Source organism: Phyllobates terribilis, unplaced genomic scaffold (genome assembly GCF_046119375.1).
Source record: "Phyllobates terribilis strain yellow unplaced genomic scaffold, ASM4611937v1 Scaffold_3__8_contigs__length_932513732, whole genome shotgun sequence".
NCBI classification, from domain to species: Eukaryota; Metazoa; Chordata; class Amphibia; order Anura; family Dendrobatidae; genus Phyllobates; species Phyllobates terribilis.
This window is the reverse complement of record NW_027362763.1, coordinates 368,255,501-368,280,841: the sequence shown is the minus strand read 5'-3', so window position 1 is coordinate 368,280,841 and position 25,341 is coordinate 368,255,501. Positions and strand designations below refer to the sequence as shown.

Below are 25,341 nucleotides of genomic sequence, written 5' to 3'. Positions count from 1 at the left end.
AGGAACATCCTTTCCAGTGTAATGACTTGTATATAAGGCAAAATAAAAAACCAAAACTAAAAATACTCCTCCACACCTTGGGCTATGTTCACACGTAGCGTTTTTGATGCGTTTTTGCACTTTTGCATTGCTTTCAACCATGACAAATGCATTCAGCGGGAAATGTCATTTTAACATTTTACAACCTTATCTAGCCATGTGGTGTGTGAGATATCATCAGACACATCGTGTTTAATTTATGGAGGAGGGACTCTGAAAGTCACAAAGCCTATTTTTATAGGGCCATCAGGCGGCCTTTACTATTCTTAAAGGGCCAGCAGTCGGCCCTCACTATTCTTAGAGAGCCATCAGCCGGCTATGCTTTGTTGTTCCCATTACTAAACAGTTGGTCTCCTATTCTGTTATTGCATATGCAGTGAGTGGCAGGGCTGGCCAAAAGTTGGACACACCCCAATACCCCTTTGAAGAGACTTAGAGGAGGCCCTTCTGAAAACAATGTTCCCATTATTAGTAAGTCGGTCTCCCATACTATTTGCCTATGCAGTGAATGCAAGGGCTGACAAAAATTTGGACCTACTCCAATGCCCCTTGGAAGAGACGTAGAGGAGGGCCTCCTGAAAACAATGTTTCAGATGGGAATTTTTTAATAGTTCCTCAACAAGGGCCTTCTGATACTGCCCTATTTTTGTAGGCCTATCCGCCTCAGGAATAAGAGATATAAAGTTCTCCTTGTAGCGTGGGTCTAGAAGTGTCACCAACCGGAACGACTGTCACCCAAAATTTTGAGAACGCGAGGGTCACAGGAAAGGCAGCATAACATAAACTCAGCCATGCGTGCCAGACTGCTAACAGGCAAGACTTCCATGTCCTCACCAAGAGGACGACTGACCATGCTTTCCTCCTCCCTGTCCTCAGGACATCCATGCTGAACAGACGGTATGACAGTTGTGCAGGTAGTACTGTCTATAGTGCATGAAACTAGCTCCTGTTCTTCCTCCTCCTCCTCCTCTTCCTCATTGTCACCCAATCCACATTGGGATGATTTTAGGCTGGGCTGTGTGTAACCACCTTGTATGGTTCCTTGTTCTATCTCATCGTGCTCCTCCTGCAATGCATCACCATCTTGGTGGAGTCCTCAAAGTTTTGGAGGATGGTACATATGTTTGACATCCTTGTCCACTCCTGAGGTCTTATGTGTGGAGTCTGAACTGAATACTGATGGCCTTGTTGATGCTTTAAGTCAACAACAGCCCTCTTCTGCTCACAAATCCTTCCCAACATCTGCAGTGTAGAGTTCCAATGCCTGGGAACATCACACACCAGTCGGTGAACCGGAAGCTGCAAAAGCTGCTGAAGCACGGCAAAGGCGGCGGAAGCTGTAGCTGACACAGGCGGCATACTATGACAAACAGATCCGATATCTCCAGGTAGCTTTTATGAAACCACTGAACCACGAGGTTAAGCACATGGGCCCCGTGTAGTATGTGTGTGAGCTCGCCTTGCCTCAGAGCCGCCACCAGGTTCCGGCCATTGCCACACACGACCATGCCTGGCTGTAGGTTCAGCGGTGTGAGCCACAGATCTGACTGCTATTTCAGAGCTGTCCACAACTCTTCAGCATTGTGCTGTTTGACGCGTAAGTATATTAGCTTCAGCACAACCTGTTGCCGCATCCCTGAGGCAGTGCTGCAGTGCTTCCAGCTTGTGACTGATGTGGTCATTTCGGAGATGGAGGCTGAGGAGGATGAGGTGCAGGAGCTGTAGACTGTGGGGGCTTTGAAGAGGTTACCATGCACGGCAATAGACCACCAAAACCCAGACTTGTCATCGATCAGTGAGATACAGCAGATCCTGCTGACTGGACTTGTATTATAGTAAAGCTAGATGGCTGAGCAGCATTCTATTTGTCTGGTAGTAGGTTGTTTGAATGCAAACTGTCAAGCCGCAGAAGAGATCACTCTCTTAAGCCTCCTTCACACGTCCTGGTGATTCCTGTATAGGAAAAAACAGTACTGGTGAGATCTGTGATCCGTGTCTGTGTGCCTTCCGTAAGTATGTACGTGACATCCATGTGGCATAAATGTGAGATCCGTGTATCCGTGTGACACATCCATGTGCTGTCCATTTGTCCGTGTGACACATACCGGCACCTGTAAAGAGCATTACAGTTCATGCTGATTTCGGGCGCCTGCTGCTGAAGGAAGCTCTCATCATTGTCCCTTGCTCATGCTGAGATCGGCACAAGCAAGAGACAATGATGGGAGTTATATTCAGCATCCCCTGTGTACACGCTGTGTAAAATGAAGAATGAAATAAAATAAATGTTGTGGGCTCCCGCCGATTATTCATATCCAGTAGAGGGAAAGTCGCCCGCTGGGGGCTGATATTACTATCCAGGGAAAGAGCCATTAGCCAAAAATGTTCCCTGGCTATTAACAACAGCTCACAGCTGTTTGATTACCGTTTACTGACTTTACAGGGGGACCCCAGAAATAAATTGACGTAGGGTCCCGATATACGATCTACCCAGCAAAGGCTAAACAGACAGCTGTGGGCTTATAATAATAGCTAGGGAAGGGGCCATGGATCCTGGCCCACGCTAAGGCTAATAACATCAGTCCACATTGGCCCCAGAAATGGCGCATCAAAAAGATGTGCCAAATTTGAAGCTTAGCCTCGGCTTTTCCCACTTGTATTGGCAGCTGACATGAAGCCCAGGTGTTATCAATGGAGGGCGTCTAGAAGATGCCCTTATTTCTAACCCCATAGTAAAAGTTTGTAAATAAACACACAGCCTGACAAAAATCCTTTTTTTAAATAAAACTCCGCACCATTTTTTACATATTTATTTAAAAATATAAAGCACAGTTATACTCCCCTAACACCTAATCTTCTGAAGCCATTGTCCCCTGTAAAACACAAACATAAAAAACAATATCCCTCACCTGTCTGAAGTCGAAAGAATCCATAGTGTCCCACGCCGTAATCTATCTGTGTGACACGTTCTCTCTTCAGCATGAACAATGCCATGATGCGACTGCTCATGCTGAATTGCAGGGGAGAATGATTTGCTGCAGCAAGTGGGCCCATGAACTGCAGTGACCTCAGTGAAATCATCGCAGTTCACCGTGAGAAATTTCTCACAGTGTTGTGTTGAGCTGCAGTTCACTGATTTCTCAGTACACTTTGTGGTAAAATCATTGGTGTCACTCAAAAGTACAGCTAGTCTCACAAAAAAGCCCTCATATGGCTGTATTAACAGAAAACTTTTAAAAAATATGGCTCTTGGAAGAAGGGGAGGAAAAAACAAAAATGAAACATGGAATATTGCCCCTGGGTGAAGGGCTTAAATACAAGTGTATGTATTTAGAGTAAGAAATGATGTTTGAAATGAAAAAAGAAAACAATTTTGATGCATCTCATCTTAGAACCATGTCTTTTATAGTCATGTTGGAAATGTATGTATAAATTGACAACTATGTGTTACCAATTACCTTGTCAAATTGTGTGTACATAATCTTGCACAGATTGGAAAGTGCTAGTGTGTGTAGGGACACCCACCCCAACTGGTAACACCCAATTGTTAATTTATTAAAGATTTTCTAGGAGAAATGGCACAATTCAAACTTATCCTAAATAGTTATTTGATGAGAAATGCAAATATTTGCTAAAACTGAGTTGTAAGGCGAACCGACAAATCTATTTTAGTCAGTTAAACTTGAGTGACATCATATGAAGTATGAATGAAATGATGTGTATTGAATTGTTGAGCTTTTTTTCCCAGTAAATTTTAAAGGGCAAACTGATTTAAGGAATCAACCTGTCTAAATGAGTCCAGTGGGTGGAGCTTCAGTATTGGATAGGACTTTTCACATCTACATTTGCACACAGTTGAATATCACAGGAATATTATGTCACAGGTCAATCAGATGTCAGCTTGCTTAGCAGCTGTAAATTTTATAACCATCCATTTTGTAAGAAATATGCAAATGAAACTTCATTAAATGACAGTGTCATTTAGATGAAGATGATAACAACCATACAACATCAACTTTTTAGTGGGAATTTTTGGAAGCAAGTAACTTATCTCAGATAAAATAAATTCTTCTTTATCAGCTTCAACATACATTTATCTCCATGAATTACTGATACATTACTCTATTTCAAAAAGAGGAGAACCACCGAATGTCAGGTCCAAAAATCAATTAAACATTGGCTATATATAAAAAACCTTTATTGACAGAATGGTCATAATGGTATTACAGACACAAGATTGTCCGCAATCACAATAGTATACATACTACATCAATGTGGTCAATAAACATGATCAAATTGGATCGCAAAAACAGGTATACAACAATTGCAATAAACATAATCAAATTGGATCACAGAAGACTGGTATACAACAATTGCAATGGGTATGTCAAAGCCAATTTAACAAATGTGGCGTGGATGGCAGTACTTGGTGCCCAATGATGCATGTGGTGACAGAAAAATGATAATACTAATAATAAATAGTAAGTACATCAGGTAAATAAATAAGTAGTAATGTCACCAGGTACCATGCACAACCAACTATAACATATGATGGTCAATATCAGTCCTCCCATGTAGATGTGCTGATATAGAGGGGTAAATTGTAACTGTGTGATGCTCATACAATATAGCAAGGGAGGAAGCCAAACTGATTGACTGTACCTGATTGTTGGGTCCAAAAGGAGGGATTGCGGCACAGCCCCGACGCGCTTTTCGGACAGAGCGTCCTTTTTCAGTGAGTGTTGTGCCTTAGAACCAACTACGGTTAAAAACGAAGTGTGGCCAATCAAATGAGGCGCCAGCAAAATAAGCGTGTATCCGGCCGTCCAAACTGAAACCAGAAGTGCCCTAGCATGTCAGTCAGGAGGGGCGGGGACTCAAACCTGCCTACCGGTATTTGCGATGTGTGTCCTAGACCATGTGATGTGGTATGTCAGGATGATTGCACGTGCGCAGCCAGGAGGGACCAAGACCTGCGGGCACCCGCGTCATGTGACCGATTGCATCAGGTCCATGTGACCAGAGCCTCCAGACACATAAAGATATGGAGCCAGCCAGCACCAGGAGCACAGGCTGCTCAAGCGCACTGAACAGACCGAGGCTTGTAAGCAGCCTTATGTTTACTGGGACCCAAGCCAAATGAATTGCATTGTTTATGGGTAGGATGTAAAATGAAAATATAAAATAAAACAAAATTATTAAGAATTATTGAAAATTATTAAAAATACATAAGAGGATATAGTCCAAATATTGAATCATGACACAACCATGTAAAATATCACTATTGTGTAGAAAATGTGCAAATAACAATGTTTAAAAGTGCATGATTGATTGTTGGGAGACGTGTATATGTATCTCTATGAAAAAAGTGCTAAGTGCTGTACAAATATCACATACATGCATATATATGATAATAAATTAGAGTCAAACCCATATTAGAGTATGGGTTTTTTATATTGACCAATGAGTCTCTATTGAAAATTTCCCATGGATGTGGATTTCCTTAAGTGTTATTTGTATTACTCTATTTCAGCATATATTTTGGGTTTTCTTGTTTTCATGAATTTGTTGCTCATTGGTTAAAAATAATCTGCCACCATTAGTGATGAGCGAGTATGTTCTGTTAACCCATGCTCGGGTGCTCGCCGAGTATCTTCAGCGTGCTTGGCTATTATGTTTTAGTTACTCTGTGCACATGATTTGCGACTGTTTGACAGCTTAAATACATGTGAGGAATACCTAAGAAACAGACATTCCTCACATGTATTAAAGCTGTCAAACAGTCGCAAATCATGCACATGGCGTGACTCAAACATAATAGCTGAGCACGCTGAAGATACTTGGAAAACACCCGAAGATGCTTGTAAATCTCGAGTAACGAGCATGCTTGCTCATCACTAGTCACCATGTTTTTGGTACCCCACTTGGGAGCAGCATGATATAGTTGCAAAGACCCTTATTCCAGCCATTTAACACTTTCTTAGGTGCATGTTGTATTTTTTTAATAAAATGGCACTTTTATCAGATGCAGATTTATCAGTTCTCTGGATGCTAAACTCTGTATGACTCTGCCTACTACAGCTTTTTGTGCAGACTGTGCATAGACAGAAAGTTTTCAATAAGTGGTGGATGTGGTGTTATACAGAGCTCATGAATATAGAGGACTGCATTTCATCTAGTGATAATCTCCTGCTAATAAAACAGTGATTTTATCTAAACTATTGCAAATGTGGCACCCCAGGTGGTCTGGTTGCCACAGTGGTAGTAATACCATGTCTGGGAGCAAAACAGGAGTTTCCTGGTCAGGGAACACACTACATGCAACACCTCCTGCTCCAGACCAGAAAAGGGGAGGATCCTGCCCTATATAACCGGATCTGGAGGCGGGGTTAGCCAGTCTAGCCAGAGTTTAGTCTAGTCAGTGTCAAGAGTCAAGCAAGACACAGGAGTAAGAAGCCAGGGACTGGAGCTGTGCAGAGCTTGTCCTGGCCAGTGTATACAGAGGACCGGACACAGGATTTCGAGCTGTGGGACCCTTCAAACCCAGCAGCAGATACCGCAAGGCAGGAGATTGCAGGTCTCCTGGCCCACAGAAACCCGAAGGCTCAGCCACACGAAAGGACCAGTACCGCCACAGAGGAGCGAGGAATACACGGGATCCGAGTCGCCAACCATACGGGTGAGCAGCACGTTACACTAAGGGACGTGGGCTACAACACGACTATAAGCGGGATAGCCAAAAGAGTACAGTCAGAATGGCAGGCCTACAACTCCACCTGGCCAAGGGACTTCTAGGATTGCTCCCAGACTGACCAGGCCTTCATCCCTAGCAATTACTCCCGTCGGGGCCTATATACTTGTCACCAGTAAAGACCCCAGGACTGCACTGCAAAGACTCCGTGTCATTGTTACTGATCCAGGTACTATCACCACCATCATCCACTCATGCTGCCCTGAATCTACACTCTTCCTGTGGGTAGTTACACTACCTTGCTGCGCATATCACCAGTTTCAGCGGACTGCTCCGCAGCAGCGGTTACTAATAACCGCATTCCACAGGTGGCATAGTCGGAGTATAGACTTAGACTACCCTGGTTTGACCGCCCTGGGTCACAGACCGGGTAACCGCCATGGTGACTACAACCCCCAGCATCTAGAAGGCCCGGCTCCGGGTATCCCCCACGGCCCAGGGGGCGCATCACAAGCAGCTCAGTAAGTCTCTACACAATATTGCCGTCAGATAGTAAAAACCTTGTGACAGATTTCCTTTAATGCTTCTTATATAGAAGTAGAAATCCGTTTCAAAGAAACTACTTCAATGTCAAGATTTGAGTTTCTGAAATTTGGTGTAGAATATTGTATGGTCTATAATGTGCACATTAATATAGAAATAAGGAAATTTGGAACTTTTGTTCAGCATTACCTGCATGGTTGATAGTAATGTATGGTAAAATCATGCTTCAAACTTGAACCTCAGTAGCTTTAAGAGAAAATTGTCAGAGCACTTTTACTAATTACTAAAGACCGTATAAGTCCAAGAGCAACAAAAAAAGTGATTCCTGTTGTACAGTTATTCAATGTTCCAGCACGGATAAATTATCCTTAGAAGCCACATGCAAAATAGTCTGAAAGTGCATAGGGGCACCAAGCAATTGCCTAGCGGAACAGAGGGCAGAGCTGTCAAGCAAGAGGTGGTAGATGGTTTCATATGGGCAATAATGAAGAACTCGGTAATGAAGAAGGGAGTAATGAAGAACTCAAACTTCAGGGTAATTTGCATGTGTCTTCAAGGGTAAAAAGGTATCATTTCAATTGTTGCTTCAGGAGCATAAGCTTCACCAGCAAAAATCCAAAAATCATCTTGATAAATTCTCCTGAAGTTGAGGTATGGGAGATATTTAGGACATACAGTACTGTAGTTGTGCTAATGTAGCTACAATGCATTGCTATGTTAATTTTCTTAGTATTTATGACCACAAGCTAATTTCCATTTAATTTTATATTGCTAAAAATCAAAATCCATCTAAGTGCATCTAGATTGTATAAAGCCATTATTGATTTACCCATCATGCTCCCACAACAGCAGGGTTGTCACAGGGCAGTAAACTATTTGAGTAACAGCTTTTCATTGCGACCTGCTGGAAATGCAATTATCCAACCAACAGGGGGTATATTAACTTTTATTAATGTGCACAATCAATAAATTATTTTATAGAAACCAGAGTGCGAACCCTTCATGCTGCTAAACATATTTGTTAGAAATCATTTTATTCATGTCATTTGGAAAATGGATCGATATTACAAGTCCATTAAAATGTTCCACACAACAAGTCTCTTGTGAAAAGTTTTCTCTAAAGTAGAAAGATCTAATCTAACATGTAAACGAGGGAAAAAGTTAAATTTGTGAAGCTTTTAGATGTAACAGAGAATTAAAGAAAAATTTGAAATAGATTGAAATATTTTTTTTCCATTTTTTTTTTATTGAATACCTTTACTTAGCAGATCACATTTGTATTGTCTAGGAAGGTAATCACTGTAGTACACCAAAATGGCCACTGTCTTGTTATACTGGCAGAAACCGCTTCTAGAATGTTATTTGGACAGGTATCTGTGAGCATGTGCAGCTGGCCTGCTGCTGTGACCTGGAGATAGCCTGACAACATGGCACAGAACATCTCCAGGTCACAGCAGCGGAGCTACATAATGCTCATATTCACAGGCAACTGTCCTATTAACATTTTAGGAAAAGTTTCTGTCAGTGTGACATAATGGTGGCCATTTTGATATGCCATGATAAGGCAAGGAAGTTTGATTTGCTAATTAAAAATTGTACATATTATTGTTTTTTTCTATTTCTTTCTTTCTGTCATTCTTTTTTTCTTTCTCTATTTCCTCCTTTCCTTATTTCCTCCTTACTTAGTCCCTACCATCCCCCAATATATTTCCCTCTTTCTCTCTTTTCTTTATTTCTTTTCTCTCTTTCTTTCTGCCTTTCTTTATTCTTTTTCTTTCTTTATTTCTTCTTTTTCTTTCTTTCTTTCTTTCTTTCTTTCTTTCTTTCTTTCAATACTTAATAATTTTAAGTTTGTACTTTTGTCAGCCCTTGGTTAATATAAGTTTTATTAGTTTAAATGCATATTCACTTTTTGTTTTATTTCACAAATTGACTGCTTAATGACTGAAATACATTTTTTTTCTTTTAGTTTCTTTTGATTTATTGATAGTAAAATGTTTTTTTAACCCAGTCCACTTAATTTGGAAAAAGGATATTAAATCAATGACTTTTGTTTAAGCCGATGAAAGGAAAGATTAGAAAAAGAGGGACTGAACAGGCATCAAATTTGGTTACAGATATCAATGAATAGATGAATGACTCTTCTCTAATTGTAACACTATCCTTTCTGTCAATTACTTTTCATAAGTGCATGTAGGCAAGGGGCATTCAATCATTGAGTTCAAATGCCAACTACTGAGATACAGAGATGCGATTATTCAAATGTACTATATACTACTGAGGTTATACAGTGATGTCTGTATGAGACGATGTGTTTGATCTGAGCTCCAGAGGTCACAGTTGTAAATCTTGCTTCCTTTTTGACATCCCTAGGGGTTTTTTGAAATGTCAAATGCCATTCTACCTAGAAGAAGTTTTACATGCCAAGCACTTGAGTTAGGATATGTATTTCTTGGATATACTGAGTACCTTGCAGATAACCAACAGTAGGAATAATGAATAGATAGACAAATAGATAGGTAGCTGAATAGACAGGATAGATAGATAGATAGATAGATAGATAGATAGATAGATAGATAGATAGATAGATAGATTAGCCCTTTGCAATCAGAGGGATTGATATAAACTGTTTTAGAAGCAAACTAAAAAAAGAGTTCTGGGAAATTTTACTACTAAGATGCAAAATTACTGAACTTCAAGAAGGTAAAATTTGATTAACATGATTAACTGGAGGAATGTCTTCATACATAAGACTACAGATACTGAATTAAATATTTTTAAAATCAATTAAAATGTCCTTGTGAGAGGTATATACTTTAGAGAAATAGTAGAATCAAAAATGTGAAAATAAAAGTAATAATGTTTTCTTTTAAAATTTGGTTTTTGTTTTTTTGCTTGCCTTGGATCAACAAGATAAATCAATAGAGGGGGAACTGGATGATCTATATTTTTTCCAGCTTGCAAACTATTTTAGTACACATATAAAGACTCACAGACAAATCAATACATGATTAGATTTTAAAATGATTAAAAGCATTGTTTTTACAGAAAATGGCCAGTTGTATAAATCAAGTTTTTATGTTAAATACATTTTGTTAAAAAAAATAAATGTTTTCTATTGGTGAAAGATTTGGACTGCAGGTGGCCAGTTTATCACCCTGACTCTTCTTCTGCAAAGCCATGCTATACTGATGGGCAGTATAAAGTTTAGCATGATCTTGTTGATAAATGCAAGGCCTTCTCTGAAATAGACATTGTCTGGATGGGAGCATATGAGCATATGTTATTGTAAAACCTCTGTATAATGCTTAGTATTGATAATGCCTTTTAATGCGTCCAAGCAACTCATGCCGAAGGCACTAATGCACCCCTATGCCATCAGAGATATTGGCTTTTGAACTGTGCGCTGATAAAAAGCTGGATGGTCCCTCTCCTCTTGAGTCTACAGGACACAGCATTTATGGTTTCCATTAAGAATTTCAAATTTGGATTCTTCTGACTACAGAACAGTTTTCCATTTTGGCTCAGCCCATTTTTAATGAGATTTTAATTGCCTGATGACACAATCCCTTTAAAAAAAATTGTTGCTGATTTTAATAGCTGCCCTAAACAAACAGTATGTTTTTAAAGCAAGTATTTTGAATGCTATGTAGTTGTATTTGCCATGATTTGTTCCTACATTTTTATGTTAAAAGTATATTTATTAATATTATTTAATGGTTAGTAGGGCAAATTAGAAATGCATTTTGGCATCTCTTCTAAGACAATGGCGCAAATTATTTTACTACTATCCAAAGCTATAAGTTCAAAGAAATACTTGTCTTATATCTGCTTACAAATTATCATAAATCCTTTTTGTTATCTATTACATTGCTGAGTATGCTCAAGTTAGCAGAAAGCAATTCTGTTGGCATTGACTCAATGGTATATATTAATGATAAGATCACTTTAGGAATCGCAGAGCGAAGGCAATGATGGGACTAATTCAATGTCAGGGATATGTAAAATCCCACAGTAAATTCCATGCTAAAGATCAAGTTAGAGATGGTACACTTTAGGAAATTTTAGAAAATCGGCAAAAGGTAATCTTGGTACCACCTTCCACCATGTAAAGAGTCCTCTACATTTGTGTGTACATTTCCTGTTGCTTAAACAAATGTTTGGAGCAGCAAAGCCTAATTGAAAGGTTATTTTGATATTGTTTGACTCTACATTTGCATTTTTTTTTATCATTAACAAGGTGGTATGGGAAAACATTTGTTTGTTTTTTTCTTCAATAAAACATTCATTTAAATTGGTTGCATGGGGTATTACACTTAATCTCATGGTCTTCAATAAAGCTAAGCCGACGTGATAAATGGGGGAGCTCAATAAAAGCATAATGGGCTGTTCACACAATGCTCTTAGCCTTAAGAGCAGGCCTGCCTTTGTAGGAGCCACTATTATCATGATCATCAACATCCACAGCACAGGTGCTGGGTGCTGGTCAGTAGACCTAGAATCCTCTGAACATGGATTGTATTGGTACATCCCTTGTTGGGTTCACCACACGTGATGTAGGCTCACAAGTAGAGCCTGTATCATATCTGGCAGATGGTGGTTATGTTACACAGCCAGTTTTTGTCTCTAACAGTAGCAAGCAGAGCTTATATCTGCCCACTGCTGGTTATGTGTCAAGCAAGGTGTGGGAAAGACTGTGGTGCAACACAAGGGGAAGAGGGAAAGGGAGCCCAGAATCTAGGGAAAGGGGGAAGTGAAGACTTCCTAGGATGATCTAGCGTCACCCTGTCTTCCCTAACATCCCTATATTGACTCTTCATCAATCGCCGCATGCGTGGCTAGCCCTGTCTTTCCCTGGCGTATGACTATGGCTAGGGAAGGGAGGATATGAGCACTAGTTGATCTCCACTAAACACTATAGACAGCAAGGCTACACAAACAGGGGGAAACTGCTTAGCTTTATATGACTCCAGACAAATGCGCACACACCCTCAAGCTCCAGAGAGGACGAAGTATTGCTCTTCTTAAAGCCTTCACAAGCAGCAATGAATATCACCGGCACCTCCCTCTGATACACAGCAGGTAGTTATACACCCAGATCAGGGAGTTAATTAGCCAGAGGAACGTAGCCGCTGGGTCCTAGAGGCAGCCTCTAATAAGATGTCTGTAATGCCAAACATAGAAATCTGCTGCAACCAACTGCAGGGTGACTGTCTGTCACTTCTGACACACCAGTGACAGAACCCCCCCTTCTACGAGTGGCTTCCGGACACTCACGACCGGGTTTCTCAGGATAAGAGGTGTGGAATGAATGAACCAACCTGGGAACATTCACCTCTGTTGCTGAAACCCACATACTCTCCTCAGGACCATAGCCTTTCCAGTGCACCAAGTACTGTAGAGAACGACGTTGCAGATGAGAATCTACAATCCTCGAAATCTGGAACTCCAGATTACCATCAACCATTACTGGGGGCTGTGGTAGAGGTGAGGGCTCAAGAGGTTCTACATACTTTTTTAGTAAGGACCTGTGGAACACGTTGTGGACCTTAAGAGCCTGAGGAAGTTCAAGACAAAATGCTGCTAGGTTAATGATGGCAGTTATTTTATAGGGACGAATAAACCTAGGTCCCAGCTTCCAAGAAGGAACTTTAGTAGACAACCACTCAAAGTCACTCACATTCAGGTCCGGACCTGGCAAGCATTTTCTGTCAGCCATATGTTTATACCTGCCTCCCATGATCTTTAAATTACCCAGCACACCCTGCCATACCGAGGAGAGCGATGAAGCAAACCGTTCCTCCTCAGGAACTCTTGAAGCTCCTCCCCCACTAAAGGTACCAAACTGTGGGTGATAACCGTATGCACCGTACAACTGTGACCTTCGAATGGATTCTTGAGGATGATTATTAATGGCAAATTCTGCCAGCGATAAGTAGGATGCCCAATCCTCTTGATTTTCAGAGATGAAACACCTGAGTTAGGTCTCCAAATTTTGATTGACACGCTCGGTCTGTTCATTCGACTGAGGGTGGAAGGCAGAGGAAAAGGACAGCTGCACCCCCAGTCAAGAAAATAATGTCTTCCAGAACTTGGAAACAAACTGGGTCCCCCGATCGGACACCACATTGGAGGAAACCCCGTGAAGCTTCACAATCTCATTTATGAACACCTGAGCAAGTGCCTTGGCATTTGGAATTGCAGGCATTGCGACAAAGTGAACCATTTTACTGAACCTATCTACTACCACCAAAACCACCGTTTTGCCTGCAGAAAAGTAGATTACTTAAAAAAAACAATGGACAAGTGTGTCCATGGTCAACTAGAAATAGGTAGCGGAAGTAGAGTACCAGACGGATGGGCATGCAAAACCTTAGAATGCACGCAAATACTACAAGCAGCTACATGTTCAATCACATCCCGATGCAACCCTGGCCACCAAAAACGATGAGAGAGGAGGTCCGTGGTTGCCTTACTAATTTCTTTGCGGCACAGATTAGATGATACAAATAACTTTCCTGAAGGGCAGGAGGCAAAAGCGACCCCCTGAGCCTCCAACAGCTCACCCTCCAGTTCAGGATACAGTGCTGAAATGACTACCCCTTTCTGTAATATCGGGGCAGGGTTCTCATGGTCACCAACACCAGGAAAGCTCCGGGACAAAGCATCAGCCTTGACATTTTTTACCCCTGGACGAAAAGTGACAACAAAATTGAACTTAGTAAAAATCATTTACCATCTGGCTTGACTAGGGTTGAGACGTTTAGCTGACTGGAGATATGACATGTTCTTATGGTCAGTAATAACAGTAATAGGATGGACAGCCCCATCCAACCAATCTCGCCATTCATCGAATGCCAATTTGATCGCCAAAAGTTCCCTATTACCCACGTCATAATTTCTCTCAGCCGAAGACAATTTTTTCGAAAAGAAGGTGCATTGATGCCATTTACCAGAGGATGAACCCTGAGACAAATAAAGGGTTGGGAAACATCAGGTTGACTGAGTATAGGTGCAGTGGCAAAATGATTCTTAATGGAAGAAAAAGCCTGAAGGGAAGCATCCGACCATTTGGAAAAATCAGACCCCTTCTTAGTCATGTCAGTAAGGGGTTTCACAATTACAGAGTAATTTTGAATGAATTTCTGTTAAAAATCATTAAAGCCCATAAAGCGTTGCAGAGCCTTCAGGTTATTGGGACGTTCCCAATCAAGTACTGCATGGATCTTCTCCGGATCCATCTGAAAACCTGAAGACGACAACAAGTACCCCAAAAACTGCACCTCATGAATAGCGAAAACATATTTTTCCAGTTTGGCATAAAGTTTGTTATCCCTTAATATCTGGAGCACCTGCTTAACATGTCCCCGATGTGTCTCAAAATCAGGTGAATAAACCAAAATATCATCCAGATAGACCAGCACAAACCTCCTCAAAAAATGAAGAAAAAAATCGTTTATGAAATGCTGGAATACCACTGGTGCATTGTTCAAACCAAAAGGCATAACCAAACTCTTGAAATGTCCTTCCGGGGTATTGAATGCTGTTTTCCATTCGTCCCCTTCTCTGATTCTAAACAGATTGTAGGTTCCCCTTAAATCCAACTTGGAGAATACCTTAGCTCCCTCAACCTGGCTGAACAAATCAGCAATCAGAGGAAGAGGGTATGGATCACGGATAGTAATTTGATTTAATTCCCAGAAATCTAAACAGGAACGTAGACCGCCATGTTTTTTCTTCACAAAAAAGAATCTTGCCGCCACAGGTGAAGATGAGGGTCAGATATGTCCCTTCTCCAGACTTTGCACAATGAAATCCTTCATGACTTGTTTCTCGGGGCCAGAAAGATTATACAGTCTGCACTTCGGTAGTTTAGCTCCAGGGGTCAGGTTAATAGGACAGTCATAAGCACAATGAGGAGGCAAATCCTGACACCCCCTCTCAGAAAAAACGCTTTCAAAACCAGACAGAAAAGCAGGTAATATTTCCGTAGAGACAGTAGCAAGGGAAATATCTAAACAGTAATCTCCCCATTCAATAATCTCCCCGGCTTGCCAATCCACCAACAGATTATGTTTAACAAGCCATGGAATATCCAAAACAATCGGTGTGGAAAGATTGTCCAGGACATAGCAAGTGATTATTTCACACTGAACTGACCCAACCCTCAGTTTTACATTATATACAATGCGAGTAAATGCTTTCTGTGCAAGTGGCATCCAGTCAATGGCGAAAATGGAAATAGGTTTATCTAAAGTACAGCAAGCAAGACCATGAGTTCTCACAAACTCAGCATTAACCAAGCTGACTCCGGCTCCACTGTCAACAAACACAGAAATTTTCTACGTTTTGCTCTCTATCACCACCTCTGCTGCCAGGACAAAGCAGGAAATGCAGTTTGGCCACAAATGCACCCCTTGTTTATCCAACTCCAGACTACCAAGCGTTAAACGAGTCTCCTTTTGCTTAGGAATTGAAGGACAGGTCCCAACAAAATGTCCCTTTTTCCCACAAAAAAAAAATACGCCTTTTTTCTTGCGAATCTTCGGGGAGATGTATGATGCAGAGACACCCCCTAACTGCATGGGTTCCTCCACCTCCCCCAATACTGGTTCACCCCCAGTGAAGAGGGGGCAGAGGTACACAACCCCAACAAGAAGGCCCCAGAGAAGGTGGTCTCATCTGTCTATTTCAAAGGCGTCTATCAAGACGTATGGCCAATGACATGGCAGCCTCCAAGAACTGAGGGGTTTCATATACTGCCAAGGCATCTTTAAACCTTTCTGTAAGCCCCTCACAAAATTGACTTTTAAGGGCTGAGTCAATCCATTTGGAATCCGTTGCCCATCTATGGAATTCTGAACTGTACGTATGTTTCCACTGACCGAATCCCCGGCTGAAGTTGACGTAGCTTAGACTCAGCCAAGGCGACTCATAGATGAGGGCCAGAGCTCCAAAAAACCCCTCCACAGATTGGAGACAAACCGAATCCTGCGGTATAAAAAATGCCCACGACATAGGATCTCTCTGCAGTAGAGAGATCACAATTTCAACCCTTTGCTCCTCATTTCCGGAGGAATAGGGATGAAGTTTCAAATGCAGTTTACAGGCCTATTTGAAAACAAAAACTTGTCCCTACCTCCTGAAAACCTGTCCAGAAGGGCAACCTTGGGTTCAGGCTGGACAGGCCTACCTGCAGAGGCCCCCACATTGGCGACCTGTAGCCGCTGATGCTGCTGTTGAACCTCACAGAGGAGGTCATTCACCTCCAGAAACAGCCTGTGCAGCCGCTCTGTGAATTGTGCAACTGAACCCATACCAAGGGAGAAAGGAAAAAAAAAAGGTCCATGCCCAAAAACACACAGAAAAACAAAAAGCAAAAGTGTCAGTCTCTTTTTTTTTTTTTTTCCCCCTTTTCAAAATGTGCTCGGCCAGCCCAAACTCCAGGGAAAGGGGGAAGTGAAGACCTCCTAGGTTGATCTAGCGTCACCTTGTCTCCCCTAACATCCCTGTATTGGCTCTTCACCAATCTCCGCACGCGTGCCTCGCCCTGTCTTTCCCTGGCGTATGACTATGGCTAGGGAAGGGAGGAGATGAGCAATAGTCGATCTCCACTAAACACTATAGACAACAAGGATACATAAACAGGGGGAAATTGCTTAGCTTTAGACGACTCCAGACAAATGCGCATACGTCCTCAAGCTCCAGAGAAGATGAGGTACTTCTCTTGCTAAAGCCTTCACAAGGAATAATGAATATCGCCGGCACCTCCTTCTCAGACACATCAGGTATTTATACACCCAGACCAGGGAGTTAATTAACCAGAGGAAGGTAGCCACTGGGTCCTAGAGGCAGCCTCTAAGAAGATATCTGTAATGCCAAACGTAGAGATATCCAGCAACCAACTGTAGGGCGACTGTCTCTTGTGACACAGCCATGACATTATTTTTTAAATGCTGTTGTCAATCTCTGACAATTAAATTTAAAGAGCATGATCCAAAGGGTACATAGCTTTTTGTGCTCATAGTCCCACCAGTGACATGTATGCAGGGTGTCAATGGATGTTAAGGCTGCTATGATTGTGTTTCTGTGAACACTAGACTGTAATGGGCTCCATAGAAGACCATGATTATTGCAATAAACTGCAATGATGTGGTACTGCAGCATATTTAGCACAAACTATAAAATGATGGCAGTATCCTATCCCATTAAAAAAACTAAAAAATACATAAAATAATGTTTCTTAAAGAAATTTAAAAATAAAATAATTTGAATCACAACACTTTTTCCCCTATAAAAAATAAATAAAAGAAAAATTAAGTGCATTTGGAATCATTGCGTCCATAAAAGTCTTATGCATCAAAATATAAAATTAATTATTCCTTTTGGTACAGAAAAAAAAACAAAATAACAATATTTTTTTTTTGGTTGCTTCTACCTCACCAAAAAATGTAGTAAAAATAATTAAAATGGAGTATCTAACCCAAAATATTATCAATAAAAACACATAAAAAACAACTAAGTAAAGCCTTCACACACCTTCATTTCTTTAAAAATCAAAACATTTTGTTAAACGGCGACACCAACACATTTTTATTTTTTTTACAAGTTTCTGAATTTTTTGTCTCCATTTATGTAAAAAAAATATACAATCATTCTGTCAGATATTTTTTACAGCATAATTAATGCTTTAAAAGCAAAACTCAAAAAATTTGCAGAACTGAGTTTTTTTAAAATTTATTTAAATTACATTTGGAATTTTTTTCCTCATCTCCAGTGCATTGAATGATAAAATTAATAGTTTAATTCAAAACTACAACTTGTCCCTCTAAAAAACAAGCCTTAATTTGACTATTTTGATAAAAAAATGAAAAAAATTGTTATGGGAGAATGGGAGGAAAAAATAAAAGCACAAAAATGGAAAATTGTCCCATCGGGAATGGGTTACAGTTTAATCTATATTCTTTCATACAAGTATTTAGTAATATTTCTGAAAGGGAACTTTTCACTATGGTGACATGGGCCGTGGCTTCAGCTCCTTTCTCATGATACCCTAGTGTAAAGAGGTCATCATTTTTTTAATTCAGCACTGTGGTTGGAGAAATAATCATCCTTCTTCCTAGGTAGGTCCCTGGGCAGGATAAGTAATTATTCATGCACAATGTTACTTAATTCCCTTCAAACAGCAATTGTCAAATATTATAGAACAGAATTTTATCTCGATATGGAGGAAGTTACACTGACCAGTATCTTTTTCAAATGTTATTTTTCATTGTGACGGTTAGTTGCGTAGATACCAGAAAGACCTAATATAAATATGTATGAAACGGTAAAGAAGACAGTTAAGTGCTTGTACTTGAATGAAAGCTTGAGTTTTATCCAATTATCCCCAAGATTCTGGTAATTTTATAAAGATTTACAGTATCTTAAGAGGAACACTTAATACTCATTTTAAATAAAACATATTTTACCATTAAACTTAGAAGAAGAGGATATTGCAACATTTGTTGGAAAGTCATTTGCTTACACTAGACTTGCAAAATCAAAGTTGTGTGGTTTGAGGTGTCAGAGAAAGGTCAAAGGACAGGACCAGGGAAATGTTTAAATGGATATTTTCATTTAAAAATATATGCCTATCTGATGGCCAATGCAATATGTAACTACCGTAAATTGCAAAGTACTTTATCCAAAATCACATTTTCAGTACAATAATCTTTCCAAAGTGATGGCCTCTAGTTGTTTCCCTTCAGTATAACGTTGTCTTTTGCCTTTCTTTTAAAGGGAATTTGTCAGCAGGTTTTAGCTATGTAAACTGAGGACAGCATGAGGTAGAGGTTAAAACACTGAACTCCATTATGTGTCACATGTCCAGCTGTGCAGTGTTGTTTACTTAGTCTGAAGCTATAATCACCTTGTGATTAACATTGCTGTGACTAGCCACCCCTTTGCTTGAAAGTCTGACTCCGCCCCTTCCTGTGATAAGCAGCTCACTGTCTATAGACACTGTATATATAGAGTATGGTGTGGGCGGGGAAAGCTTTCTCAGCCTTGTTGCTGCTCTCAGATGAGGTAGCAAAAACCTTCTGACAGGTTCCCTTAAAGCTGTACTCAGGTATGCTTTCAATCAGACAAACCATAGGACAATGCATGATGGGAAGTAAGGAGAAAGAATTTCCAGCACCATTAGTGCTCACAAAATGCTGGTAACGAGGAACTGAACACTCAAAAAGAGTGGATTTCAAGTTATAGAACATGAGATTTGGGACAGATATTAGACATATTAGCCAGGATAGAATGTGCATTAGAAGCAATTTTATTTGTTGTGTGGATCAGGACAGCAAGACCTTGCAGATTTTTTTAGTGAGATGACAAGTATGCCATCAAGAAAATCTGTCAGTAGATTGTACTATGTAATCTGAAAACAACATAAGTTAGGATCAGAGAGCCTGATTCCAGTGATGTGTCATTTACTGGGCTGTTTGTTGCAGTTTCAATAAAAATCAGTGTTTTATCAGCTGGGGATTATCACTAGAGGACTTTTTGTCTCAGGCTGTGCAATTCTCCTGTTCTGTGTAACCACGCCCCCCCCCCACACACACACACACTGATTAGCAGCTTTCTGAAAATTTACAATGTACAGAAAACAGTCAATCAGTAGTGTGGGCGGAGTTATATAGAGATGATCATTCACGGAACTGCTAGATCTACAGCAAATAAAACAGTGAAGTTATCAAAACTACACAAAGTATATCAGTAAGTTACACATCGCTGGAATCAGAGTCTCTGTCCTTACATCATGCTGCTCTCAGATTACATAGGAAAAACCTTCTGACAGATGATGTAGGGTCAATCAAAACATTCCAAGGATAGAATAATGTATCTGTCATGAAATCAAAATGTAATAATGTAAATTCATGTGATTTAAAAATAAAAAGCAGAATAAGGGAAATAGAGACAGAGAAATAGAAAAAAACAATAAAATAAAATGGACCATGATGTTAAATCCTCATGGGACACTAATAGGAATAAAGCCACATAAAAAATATCATTTTTCTTGAGCAGCTATGGGGGGCAAGAGTGGGATATGTTAATAGGGAGTAACCCTGTAATGCAGGAGCTGTCACAGACAGAAGTCGGCCCCTGTACAAAAACAATACATGGGCCAGATCAAGTCCAATAGCTCATCATAATGCACAAGTCCACCTGCATTGGGGGTGTAAATGAGTTTCCTTACATCTTGGGTTCCTGTGTGGCTGCATGGGTTGCACAAATGGTATGTTTGCTCCTGCTGTAATGGTCATACTAAGACTTAAGATCCCCATATACAGTAGGTGCCTGTCAGCCGAATGATGCTTCTGCTAATCATTTAGCCGACAACCTTCTCAGCCAACTCTCCCACACACAGAAGTTCTGGTTTGGCCAAGCGCTCTTCTATTCTCTGTAATGGAAGGAGAAAAGTCTTTCAGAGAGTCAGTGAGAGATATGTAATAAGGAGAAAGAGCACCATCTGGTGAGCATTTCAAGTTTGCATGCTGGACCTGGTCGGGTGACCTCCAGCAGAGGATTTCAAAATTTAACGGTCGAGCACGCAGTGCTTGAGGTGATTTTCGGCACCAGACACAGAGAGAGACGTGACGCAGGCCGGACGCGCTGAAGGAACCAGCGAGAGAGACCAGGGTGAGAGACCAGTAAGGCAAGACGGGTGGCTGCCGGTGAACAAGCGAGGGATTCAGCGCAGCGGTCCCTCGGGTGTCACCACTACGGAAGAGGATCGGGACTTGGATACGACATTAAGGAAATGTACAAGACCCTCCTACCCACGACGTGGTAAACCGCCCCAATTGACAGGACAAAGAAAGGATAGAAACAAGTCGTGCCAGAGAGATCTCCTCAGCAGAAGCCGACGAGTGTCATCACTGAACAGGGCTGTCACTTCAACCACTCCCTCGCGGTAACGGGAATAATCGGGTTTATGGTATCAGGTTGGGAGAGGGACGGGTGAGGTGGGACAAGCCTAATGGGATCTAATTGACTTTGTCAGAGAAAGACTTAAAGGCCTAGCAGGATTAACCAGAGACCCCCGCTAGGGCCATTTGCAGAAACGATGTACTTCAGTGATTAATCCCATATTTGGGCTATATACAGTATTTTAGAGAAGGATTATATTGCTATTGTTATTGCTATTGTGATGTATTGTGTGTTATTGCTATTGTGGTAGTGTTCTCATTACTAACCCCTGTTGCAATCCCTGTCAGCTTGTTTAATATATATATATATATATATATATATATATATATATATATATATATATATAAATTGTTATTTATAGCAATTAGACTGCCCTCATTTTGTGACTCTGCGCGTTGCATTCTGACACCTGCATTACATCTCTATGAGAAATCCGCTGGCTGACATGTCAGCTAGCGGTTTATTTCTGGGATTACATTACAGTTGGCAGGCAGAAATCAAGCATGTCTGATTGACATCACACTCGACATTCAGTTGGCCAGTGCCCTTATACACATTAGTCTATTGTGTAGGGGGCCTTTAGTTCATAAACCCATTTTTAAAACTATTTACACCATGTACAAATGTATCAGCTACTAACCTGGTAACCACTACTTTAGGTTAATAGGTGCTCAAAAATATGTTTGTTGCTTGACCCTGTTCATTCATATTGAATCGGTGAAATGCCATTCAAATATCAAAAGGAACCTTTTCTATCTATGTAGTGCACTGCATTTATGAACTTTATGGCTTCTTTATCTGTATGTCCATTTTTGATTATACCTCAAATTCTACTTTTTATGCACTAATAAACAAAAAAAGATTTTTTAGCCCAAAAGTTTCCCTATTCTCACCCCCTAAGAAGCAAGCCGCGAAACGTGCCCATTGGGGTGTCTTCATCAGCCAGGTCATACAATTATTAACTATTGATGATTAACTAATATTATTCCTTCCATCATTCTTTGATCACTGTTATTGTTTTTTACTCCATTTTAATGTTCCTATGGAGGTGCTAGAATATTGTGATTCTATTAATTGCACTTTATATGAATGGCTGTTTATTTGCACACTGATTTTTATGCACTTTATATGAATTATATTCTGCACATGCAATATCTGTGGCTTTGAGAAGGTGCTTGCATTACTTGCACTATTAACGGCACCTTATAATTGTAGCTCATTTGCACATTGGCACTTTATGTGATTTTTTTCTCGCACTTGCAGTATTTATGGCCTCAAGGTGGTGCTTATTCTCTTTGCACTATTAATTTGCACTTTACATGAATTGTAGTTGATTTTGCACTGTAGCCAATAGCACTTTATGTGATCTGATTTGTTTATATATTTATATTGGTAAATTGCCTAGTATATTCTTCAATTCTTATAATCTGATATATTCAATCACCATAATTATAGTTCAGTAATTTTTGTGATTTTGAGCACTTGCTCTATATGGTGGATATCATGATATGATCAACATGTGTAGTTCTTTTCTGTTCTAGTTTCTTTCCCACTTTTTATGTATTTTATTTGGATTTTAAATATATGTCAATAAAAATTCTATTTTATTCTACTGGCGCTAATCTTCCAGTCGTTTATAGGTTGATAATGTTTATGCACTAATATTATAAATACATTCTAGCTTAAAGGATTGCCCACTTTATGCAACCATTGTTCATATATCCAATTAGAGTATTTCCAGTTAATAATGGAGGGAGGGGTCCTCATCTTTTGATTACAGTGAAAAACAGTTGCAAAGATTATATCTCATTTTGGAGACCCAACCTGTACTAAACAGACAAGCTTTAATTTTCAAAGGACGGTATACCGTTTTTAGAGGGGTTTACATTTTTTATTGCCCTGGCTTGCCCGCTGTAAACTCAGCACAAGTCCAGCTCTGCCTCTCTGCCTATGATCCTCTACGTGATGACAAGCTGCAGCAGTGTTGTCATTACTACAGACTATGTGACCACTCTAACCAGTAGTAATGTAGTAATCACAAGACTACTGAGCCAAAAGATTGTCTGCAGCATGTCACGTGCTGTAATAGTGACATCAGCACTACAGCTTGTCAACTTAGACCATAAGTAGCAGAAGAGACAATGCTAGATCGGTGGTGAGTATATTTTTAGAGTGGGCAAATCAAAGGAATAAATTAAATCCCAGAAAACCCTTTTAGTTACCTCTCTGCTGCTGCCGGGAAATTTCATCACTAAGGGTATGTGCACACGATGCAGAAATGAAGCAGAAAATTTCTGCATCATTTCTCCATCTCCCTGGCAGAAAAAACGCATGCAGATTGTGCATGCGTTTTTCCTGCAGAATACATGCGGATCCACATGCAGATTCACATGCGTTTCCGCATGAAGATTGACAAGCGCTTTTCAGGCGATTTTAGCATCACCTGGAAAGTGCTTGATAACTAGGTCACACTATATAAATCCATGCAAACAGCATGGATTTATACAGTGTGAACCGAGAGAGTGTATATACTTACCTCTGATGGCCCGCGCTGTCCTGCTCACTCCGTTCTCCCGGCTGCCGGCAACTTTGAATTGAAAGACCTGCCGACGTCAGCGTCACGTGACCCGTCACATGACTCTGACGTCACCGCAGGTCCTACAACTCACTGCAAGTGCCGGGAACCAAGCGGGAGCGCTGCGCGGGCCGACAGAAGGTAAGAATACATTTATTTTTTATTTTATTCTTCTTTTTACAGCTTTTTTAATGGTACCTGGGTGTGGATGAGACTCTCCTCTCCTCCACACCCGGGTACCATCCGCACATTAGAACGCACCAATTACGCAAGTACAAATGCTGTCTTGCGGAATTGGCGCGTTCTAATGCAAGTCAATGGCGGCGAAATCGCCGCGTTTCCGCAAAATTAATTGACATGCTGCGGATTTTTGACCGCAGCGTTAACGCTGCGGAAAAATCCGCATCATGGGCACAGCACATGCGGATTTCCATTGGGGAACATTGCTGCCCTTCTACCATGCGTTTTTCATGCGTTTCCGCGGCGTTTACGCAACTGCAAAAACGCCGCGGAAACGCATGAAATACGCATCGTGTGAACACAGCCTTAATCCAGTTTCACCTAAAAATTATAGCGGATGGTTGTGAGATCCAGTAAGGGAGGGGACACTTTGTGATCAGCTTATCGTCAAGGAACCTTTCTAAAAAGAAGGGTTTGTCCAAAAACGACGAGCTCTTTTAAGTTATTTTCTGAGCTAAGTGTAGCAATTATGTCCAGCTTCAAGATATAGGTTTCAAATAAGCTTCAAATGGAGTTTTGTGTTTCTTCTTTAGCGCCTTTATGAAAGGAAATCTGTTAGCAGGTTTTACTACTTCATCTGAGAGCAGCATAATGTAGACAAAGTGAAGCTGAATCCAACGATGTATCACTTAGATTACTGGGTGCAGCCGTTGTGACACAATCAGAGCTTTTAGATTTAGCAATGCAGCAGAGCGGAGAAAATTAACCCCTCTATGTGAACATAGTTTATTGAAAGTGAGCTGCTTATCACAGAAGTGGGAGGAGTCAGACTAGCATGCACAGGCTACTTTAGCTTCTGTAGTCTGAACAATGATAATCACCAGGTGATTAAACCTTCAGATAAGTAAAGTAAACAACGGCACACTGCTTGACAAGTGACACATCGTTGAATTCTGTGTTTTAACCCCTACCTCATGCTGTCCTCAGATTACATAGCAAAAGTTGCTGATTGATAGATTCCCTTTAAAAGTCAGCTGTCCATAAATGTACATTATTATCTCAGTATCCCATACCCCCAGACCATCTACTGATACTATGGTGGTTTAGTCTGACCCTGCTTGTAGTGTGCAATATTATTTATCGCTAGACAGTGGAGAAAATGAATTTCTTTGGACTATGAAGCTGAATATCACAATTTGAAATAACTACCATATTATCAATTTTCTCCTGAACTTACAACATGCTGGTACTTTTAATAACTTGTTTATGCAAAAAACATATTTTGCAGAAGCTTGCATGATTAAAAAGTGACTCCAATGTACATGAATGATTTACATTACGACATAAT

General features: G+C 40.5%; 1 protein-coding gene across 2 annotated transcripts in view; it reads left to right on the top strand.

The window, feature by feature from the left end:
* CSMD1 (CUB and Sushi multiple domains 1) overlaps positions 1-25,341 on the top strand; it is a 2,980,041-nt gene that overhangs the window by 2,051,776 nt on the left and 902,924 nt on the right. The window lies entirely within an intron of this gene.